Source organism: Anarhichas minor, unplaced genomic scaffold (assembly GCF_050575085.1).
Source record: "Anarhichas minor isolate MPS153535 unplaced genomic scaffold, ASM5057508v1 ptg000004l, whole genome shotgun sequence".
Lineage (NCBI taxonomy): Eukaryota > Metazoa > Chordata > Actinopteri > Perciformes > Anarhichadidae > Anarhichas > Anarhichas minor.
Genome location: NW_027466450.1, coordinates 3,324,065 through 3,334,097, shown reverse-complemented (window position 1 = coordinate 3,334,097; position 10,033 = coordinate 3,324,065).

Sequence of the window (10,033 nt, the reverse complement as noted above, 5' to 3'; positions counted from 1 at the left end):
CTTTAACCAATAATGAAAGCCATATTCCCCACTGGGTGAAAGGGTAAGGCATTGGGCCATAAATACAGGTGTTTGGTGAAAGGCATTGTGGGTAGGGTATTGTGCAGTGAGGTGTTAGTATGTGTGGAATGTTCATAGGACTCGGTGTTGACCTGGGACAAACAGATAGCATGCTGGGATGCAACATATGGAGACAGGACAGGTCTGGCTTCATCAGTTCACCATACCTCATATGTGGTACTCACCGGTAAATTTAAGACAATCAGCTTTGTAAAAGAGTGGGGGTACCTAAAGAAAAAAAAATGCATTCATGCATTTGGTACAAGAGACAAACATCATGTCAGTGACAAATGGAAAACAATACATGTATCAAAGTAACAGAAGTGTGTCTGCTTTAACATTGATTTTACTAAAAATGGGTAATGAAAACATGATGATGAATTACTGAATCTAGATTAAAGATAGAAGTAAAATTCAGCTCAAGCACGTTTTGTCTTCAAAAACGAAAATAATTCCACGTTTGACTTTTACTCTCCCAAGTACAGAGTCCGAAAGAGTGCCACATGCTGACAAAACAACCAAACCGCACACAATTTACGGTCTGCCAAACTTCATTTCATGCTCTGAAACCCACCCACCCATTATGGTTCATGTCAACTAGTGCACTCACACAAAAGCACTATTTAATGTCTGCCTTGTGACCGAAAGCACATTGAAATAATCTGTATAATGACTGTAAATGTTGGCGCTCATGCGTAGCTGGGGAGAACAGTTAAAGTACAGTCCATAGCACATATATTAAGCAGTCCACTACCCTCTTTTATTCCACCCTACACACACACTGTTGCCATCATTGATGTCAAACCAAGCGACACATGCCATGTATATTATATATGAAAGAAATGCAGTGCCAAAATGTATTTTCAAAACTGTGACATTGAACAAATGTTTTTGGACTTTTGTTTGTTCCAATTTGTTTGTTTGTATTCTGTGCACACACACTTTACACATGTAGTTACATACATGACAGTCTATACACATGTACACAGAGTTCCTAGAGATGGAAGAAAAAGGACGTCCAATGATTTTAAAGATGATAGTGACTAACCATCAGTGGTGGAAAAAGTATTCAGATCTTTTACTTAAAGCTACTGTGATGGACTTTTAACTGGTTATGAAACAGTCTCAATCTATCTACACGAGAAACACCGCTGCAGAGTCAGTAGTGACTAAACTAGGAGTTGTGGAGTAAAATTACAATATATGCCTCCAAGTAAGTGGAGCAGAAGAATAAAGTAGCGTACAGTGAAAATATTCAAGTAAAGTACAAGTACATACAAATTCTGCTTAAGTGCAGTACTTGAGTAGATGTACTTTGTTACTTCCCACCACTCCTCTGCAAAGTTTAAACACATTGCAGAAGATGCTATTTGTTGGTTTCATTGCAATAGATCTCAAACAGGATGGCAACGGTGATGAACTATTTACAAAATATTACTAAGATGTGTAAGTTGTTAAGCAGAAAGAATGTGTTTACAGAACACATTGAACAAAAGAGGTTTGGGGGAAAACCAAACCAAGCCCAACTGTGCCGACGTCTATGCCAGAAACCCTTCTCTCCGGTTCTCAGGTTCTGTAAACAGTTGTAACTGTCCTCTTCTCAGTTCGAGTGCAATCTCACCACCAAAACCAAACTATCTGATTCAGTCTGACTCCACTTCTCGTGTGGAAGTATTAACAGATGAACCATCGCATTCATACAGCCGTAAACCACAATACTGCTCAAGTTACAGAAACATGATGTCAGTGTTGTTACCACAGAAAATGATCATAAGGTCTGATTTATTTTCTATAAACCTTTAAAGCTTTGAGAAACCAAGTTGGAATGGGATGCACCAATCTGGATATGAGCCAGACCAATTGACATTAAAAAACTGTCTTTGAACATCAAAGCATGTCAACATGTATGAGTAGAATCCCGAAATACAAGTATGAGCTTGAAAAGGAGCAAGATTGATCTCCTTTAAAATCTCAGAGTATGTATTTCCTTTTTATGAATACATTTACTGTGCCATGTTAAATGACAGTTGTTTGTGAAGACGTGTGGCTGTTTTTGTTTTTAAGATGGAAACACATTGTCCATGCCAAAATTAGAACAATTGGTTTTAATTTAGGTATTTCAAGTTTTCCATATAAAAAGTTTTCCATAAAAAAAGACACGGTAAGTTATAAAGAAATACTGGATGTAAGATATACTACTATACCAGGAGCAACAGGTTACGGTTTGACTTCCCTCCACTGTTGAGATGTCTGTTTTGTCATTCTCTATTAATCACTTATGTATTCTTGGTGTTGCTACGTGGGTGACTATACAATAAACCCTGCTTGGGAAACAATGTGTAGTGGAGGTTCAGTAAAACACATTAAAACATTAGACCACACACACACAGTAACACACTCACACATACACATGTAAATATGTTCCATATACAGTACAAGTGTGTGTGAACAGACGGACCTCCTACAAGTTGACCTTTGAACCTCAGAAAAGTATAGATATCGCAGTCTATTTGCTCTGACTTGGAAGATGACACACTGGTACCAGAACAAATAACTACTATGGTATGGCCTGCTGCCTCTGTCATTGGAAAACTGTTTCTTATTATTTAAGTTAAGAAATGAAAATTGTCCCTCAACTGATTTATTCTATTCTTCTTCTGAAGCTATAACTTGGGGAGGGGTGAAGGTTGAACCAGAGTATATTTTTAAAGGAGAGGAAGAAGAATAAGATGAAGATGTCTCGGGCTGCTCGCCAGGGAGATGAAACCTTTTATTGTGTGTTTAAAAAATGAGGGAATTTGGAAAAGTTTACATGGGGTGCTCATGCAGAATGAAAAAGAAAATACACAGCACCTGGACAAGGAATGTGTCCAGAAAGCCAAGAAGTCAGTCAGCTCAGGTTCAAGTATCTCAGCCACCCGTAAAGCTCTGGGCCTTGAACCAAGACTAGACATCGCAGAACAGTTAGAAAAGTAGAAAAGAAAACTTTAAACTTTAAGCTTTAAACTCAACTCACTGTCCCATATTCAAACCAGGACCACGATTTGTGAATCCTAAACCTCAATTCACATTCTGAGTGAGCAGAGAGATGTGCACAATGTAGTGTAATCCATCGAAGCAACAGAAACGACAGCTTCAAAGATCACTATGAAGTTGAATCAACACATCTCACTGTGCTAACAACTATTAAAAAACGATATCTTTCACAAAGCATGTATTGTTTTGTTCATACGTTTTTACATTTTTCTGGCTGCTCAGTGCAAAACAGTGATTTCACAACAAATTAAGCTACTAAATGATTTGAAGATATACTGATCTTCAAATTTTACCATCAACTCCCTCTGAAGTTAAAAACAATGTGCAGGTATACAGACAGCAACACAGATATAGCAAACCATATTCATACAATGGCATTTACACATTAGTAGTTGGTGGCTGGGGGGCATATAAGCAGTACAAATTAAGACTGAAACTGACAATGTTTTTCATTATTGATTGATCTATTCATTAGTTTGATTAATTTATTAATTGTTTGGTCTATAAAATGTCAGAAAATATTTTAAAATGGCTGTCACAGTTTCCAAGGTAAGAGCTTCAAATTGTTAATTTTCTTGAGCCAACAGTCCAAAGATATAGTCCATGAAGTTCAATAGCATTTATTTAACAATGATATACAACAGAGAAAAGCAGCAACTCCTCAAATTTGACAAGCATGAACAATAAAATGATTGATAATTGACTGAAGTGTTGATTAATTGTCAGAACTGTTGCTGGTCACTTACAAACGACTGATCGATTAAATAAAGCCGCATGCTCATGTGTGCGTGACACACGTGTGTGTGTGTGTGTGTGTGTGTGTGTGTGTGTATGACATGTGGCACTGCCAACGCAGAAAAAGAAGCATGCACAACAGAAACACGTTCCTCTTCAATCGGAGTAAACACTGAGCGAGACAAGAGGTCACAGGTCATGTTGGACCAACGCATCCCTATCATGATCTACAATCCTACAAACTGCTCCTTCAGAGACCTTGTGTATGTCTGTGTTTTTACCTGCTAAAACCGAGGTGTTTTAAGATACATTTTCTAACTCTAAAAGGTTTTCAGAAAGCTATCCACAGTGACATTTTTTGCTATGTGTGCTATGGTTGGAGCAGCTGATTTGTGTGTTTGTGTTTTGAATGGCAGATGTACATTCTTTGGTGTTTCCTTGCTGAAAAGGTACAAGTGTGTATAACCCTGATGAACAAACACAATTCCTCTAAACTGGGAAAAACATTTGAAGAATGAGGAAAAAGTGAAAGAGGAGGAAGATGTCAAAGTATTCATTTAATGCAAACAGTGTAGCAGGAGACCACTAAACCTGTTATATTTCAGCTTTAATCATTTTCTCACCGGCTTTCTTTTAACTTTCATCATTCTGTATCGTTTTATTTGTGTTTCTGCACGTGTTTGCGTGAGCACACAATGTAGAATGGGCTCCTTGTCCCAGTGTTTATTGGTGCGTGTTTCCAGTGAAGATGAATCCCAGTTGAGGCAAAATGACACCCGTCATTTACAGTTACCCCTAGTTCGGAGGGTCTGCTTTTGATTATTTAGTCTTCAGATAAAAAGAGCTTGTTCCAAAAGCTCCCATTGAAAACTACTGCAAATTACCCAAGTCAAAAGACAACCATCTGTGCGGCGGGTCTGATTACTGCCGCATGTCTTGTATAAACTGTCTATTTGTGTGAGGAGGTATGTACATACGTCGACTGTCCCACTGGAGGATGCTGTGGTGTGGACAGGCAGTGTGGTTAATGGTGTATAAGGCGGAGGACCACCAGCCACGATCTCCCATGAGGCCACAGGAAGGATATTGAGACTGACTTATCAAGTCACACGTGTTTATTTAATGGCATAAAACATACGGAACGTTTCCTTCCACATGGCTTAAACCACAGAGCCTGAGAGACTTAAACTGTGCCGCTCCTCTGCCTAACGTCTGTGATGATGGGTGGAGGATGACACATAGCTCATGCTCTCGTGTATATGCCCAGACACATGCACACAAACATAGTTACATGGATGGAAATCACTTGCTGATTCAGTCACTGTCACTGACTGAAACACACACACACTCACACAAACACACACACACACACACACACACACACACACACACACACACACACACACACAGAGAGCTTCTACTGTCTGAATAACCAAAGCTACGTTGATTATGTTGAACATGTCTGAGGTGAAAAAATAATCATGTGGATCACACACATTGTGTTAAGATTGGAACACATTTCAACTACTTTATAAATTGCTAGTTAAATCTGTAAAAATGCCACATTTTATATGAGTCCATGTATCATATAATATCCTACTTTTTATATGTAACATCGTGTTAGTGACACAATCCTTGGATAAATGTAATGGAGTAAGAAGTGTATCTGAAGTAGAAATAGATATAGTATACAATCGTGCACAAAATGGAAACACACAAACAGTCATGTTTTCATGACCTTTGTGGACATTACATTGACTTACATATACAGTATTTCCTGGAGACTAACCCTAAGTAACCTTTAACATAACCGTTACCACCCTAACCCTAACCCTAATCCTAACCCTAACCATAACCTAATTCTAACCTAACCCGATACCAAGTCTTCACCCTAAAATGTAATTATTTACGTAATGGGGACGTGCATTTTGTCAAGGTGAGTCCCCACAATGTGACTGTGTAATCAGATTTAAGACAGGTAAAACGCGATCACAAACACAAACACACATGAGTATCCACGACAAATCAGTGATAAACCTTAAACTCAAAGCTACAATCCCCCAAAATACAGGGAGAAGGGAAACAATGATTTACAGGTGAGTCATTTGCACTTATTTGTGCCCCACACTGACTCCCAGTGGAGATGGCCGTTAGTGCACACACTTTACTCCCAGGAACAGAATAGATTATCTTTAAAAAAAAAAGACTTACAAGACAACAATAACTGCCATAGCAACACATTAAATGAAATGTATTCCTAGTCACGTCACTGATTTTGTCAATACTGTATGTGTACAACTGGGAAGAGACCCCGGGGAAGACCCAGAACACGCTGGAGGGATTACATCTCCCAGCTGGCCTGGGAACGCCTCGGGATCCCCCAGAATGAGCTGGAACATGTTGCCGGTGAGAGGGAAGTCTGGGTCAGCCTGCTTGGCCTGTTGCCACCGTGACCCGACCCCGGATAAGCGGTGGAAAATGGATGGATGGATGGATGTATGTGTACCTGCTCTAGAGGTGACTTATTGGGAATAAACCAGAGAGAGTCGTGCGTTCAGAGCCCCCTCCGGTTTAAGTCACCATGGAAACTCTTGACCCTGTGGTCACTGTCACAACCTGAATTCTTTAAAGTCCGATCCTCTCTTTACAACTGAGTGTGTTAGAATACCAATCAGGTTTCTCCTGCATCTGTTGACCTTCCCGAGCTGACCGGTCAAAAACAGCTACATGCTGAGACTTCAAATGTTTGCCGGAGGGTCCATTAATTTCTCTCAACAACAGATCAATAATCTTTTATAACCTTGTGCCACATGGCCTTTGGTTTGTGTCCTTCAAAGGTGGCCATGCTGTGTCCATTTCTATATAAAAGAGGGAACTTATATATAGAGGTATGATTGATTCTTACAGCATTGCATTGTTTGACTTCTGTGTGCTGCTCAAACACAAGTGTCATCTAATCTAATCCAGTGAGCAATGATGTTATGATTAAACGGTATGGACACAATCAAAGAGAAACATATTCACTGCAACAGAGATATCCTCCAAAAGGTCAAAAAATAGAACACTCTTCTATTTTGAAGTATGGCCATTGTAGTAGGGGTGGGCTGATCAATACCTGAAGTATCAATACAACGAAGGCTTCTTTTGAGAGTCGATAACAGCGTAAACTTGATGAATCCAAAAATCTTGATCTGTTCGATCATATGGGCACCTGAAGTTTGTTACTTTTCTGTTGCGCAGTGAAAGTTGCAATCAGAGAATTTATACAATTTAACGTTAAAAACTGTCCTGTGTTTCAAAGTGCGAGGGAGTTTAGTTGAGCTACACCGAGGCCGTCCACGGGAAAGGTGAAAGAGACTATTTCATGAGGAAGCTCAGATCCTTCAATGTGTGCAGCAAGATGTTGCAAAGCTCAAACAGTCTGCTGTTGTAAGTGAATGAGATGATCTTCTTTTGTACTTCAGACCCTCACTTATATGTACATACATAATGTAAATGCACAATGCAAATTATTGTTAATATACAGTATGCTACAATATAATAATCATGTTATTGTACGATACATTGAATTTTGTTTATTATATGAGCATTGTGCATGTTACTATACAGCTTTTAGCAATATTGCCTTGCACTAATGTACGTTATACTACAGTAAATAACTGTCACTGTACGCTGTATAATCAGTAGCAGTGACTCAGTAGAGTCACCGTTATAGTTTTTGGTCTATTTAGACTAAATATATAGTTATTTATTTTATAAATATTTAAAATATTTATTTTATTATATTGGATTTCTATATCTCATTTAGTCTATTTTAGTTTTGACCGTCTAGTATACTTGTATCTGTTCCTCTTTTCTTTTTTTGTGATTTATAAAAAGTAGCTGCTGTAACACTGCCATTTCTCCTTTGCTTGTATTAAGTATGGTTTTGTGATGCCCTACCTTTACAGTGCAGGTAAGCCTGGTGTTGCCTATTGTTTCCTGTTTCTGGATCAGCAGGTACAGACATGACCATGGCATGTGATGACTAAGCTCTCACTAACTGACTTTTTTCTCCCAAAAGGCCGTGCCAAGCTTTTATCAAACCATCTGACACGGGAAACGAAAGAAAAGACTTGTTAAAACTCCGTCACTATCGAATCCACACACAGTTTGTTAATCATGATAATCATGGTAATATGAAACATGGGCTTATAGTGTGAGACAATGAGGGAGTGATAGCAGGTTAGCATAAAAAACGGCCAGCTGTTGCCAACTTGTTATAATACTGTGTGACCACCGAGGGGCACAATCTAGTTTCATCAGTCCTTTCTCACAGGGAACAAAGCTTTCCAGCAGAGGTCCTCACTGTAACAGTTGATCACAGTCTTAATAATGACAACTGGTTATTATTCTGTAGCCAGTATCATGAAAACCCCCGAAACAAAAAAATGTCTTTGTTCTGGCAAAAGTGCCAGGGGTGAAAATGATTAATGTACAACAATGTTGAATGTGAAGAAGACGTAGCACAGCTGAAGTAATGGTAGAATTCTGACCCATCCTTTCCCACGGAGTGTTAACCCTAATATTCTACTTCTTATGCTCACTTTAGCAGCTCAACAAACACACAACAAAAACACACTTAACATTCATTTATCAGCTTGATGCCTCAGACTTTTTTTAAAGAGAATTGCTTATAACCCTGATTATGAACTGATGAAATCTTTCAGAGGAAAACATGATTAAATAGAAGGGATTTTCACTTACCCACTGGCCTCTTTATTAGGTACACCACTACAGTCGAATGCAATTAAATAAAACTGGTCTGCCAGTAAGCCTACTCGTATGATGTCTATAATGTTCAGTTGTTTGACATTGACACATAGAGGCGTTAACTCAATTATATGTTTTAACATTGAGGTCATGTAAGCGGTGGAGAGGAGTTTCTAATATCCGGCCTCCCTCGTGTATGGGGAGAACAAAAACACCTTTAACTATGACGTCATATAAATTGATTTACACATTCCTGACAATGTCAACACAAAGTGAACATTAAACACGTTGTAACTTTGTTTATGGCAGAGCTGTTGCATTAAATGGCAACAGGAGTCGACTGAGTGTATTTGTTCATGCATAGTCCATATAACATAAAATATTTCCCTATTTGGTGTAATAATGCTTTATGGTCATTTCTGTATTTGTGTCACCACTTTTATGGGTTTTAATAAAGTAACAAAAAAAACATTCGACGAGAAAAATAAAGGTTGATTGTTTTGTTTGTACAATTATTGCCACCTGTGGGACCTCAATCAATGAGGATGTAAAGCAAATGTCAACAAAACACAAATGTTATAAAACTATCTTTGGAAATCTACGATTTGCTGCAGGGATATTCCATTCGATTCAATGATGGTACGCTACATAATAGTGTGTTATCTATATTGGACGTTTATGAGAATTTGTAAGAATGTCCCTCAGGGAGGCATCTTGATAAGCCCGTTGCCTTGAATATATTGGAGTTCCCCTTGAGCCCTTGTGCAAATGTGTCATAGAAATACAGATAGGGAATGCAAAAACAGGCCGAGGGCGTGTATGGGAGAGAATGTAGAAGTGGACAATTTCAGCATGAGTGACTATTTGGCTGCTTCTCTGAACACTTTCTTACACCCTCGTGGACATCTGCCTATAGTCTGCACACAGAGATGTAATAACACGGTCACAGACACACATCCAGAATAAAAGAAAAAACCTCTGGATCATCCGACATATTACTCACAGGCTACAGCATAAACTGTGTTTGTTGCTACATGTTACTATTGGTTACTCTTGGTGTTTGCATCACATTCAAGCTCTTTGCCAAGCGAGGGAGTATTGTACAACAATAATAGGTGTCTTTACATAAATCTATGCTCAAGCCTGGACGTATGGTGTGTGCCATCCAGTCATCAATCAGACAAAATTATTTCTCTACAGTCTCACTTAAATAACTAGGTGTTTAGATAGCCTTTTCACAGCCCGGCATTAGTAGATTTTGGTGTTGAGGCGGAGGCTCACAGCTGAAAGGACAACACTTTAATGGAATAATAAAAGGGCGGATGGGATAATGAATGTATTAGCTCATACAGACCTTTATAAAACAATCAAATTCCAGGAACACACTGGAGTCATTACGTAAGTCCCAGTAAATGACCAACAACACAATGGTTAGGTTGATTTTACTGCT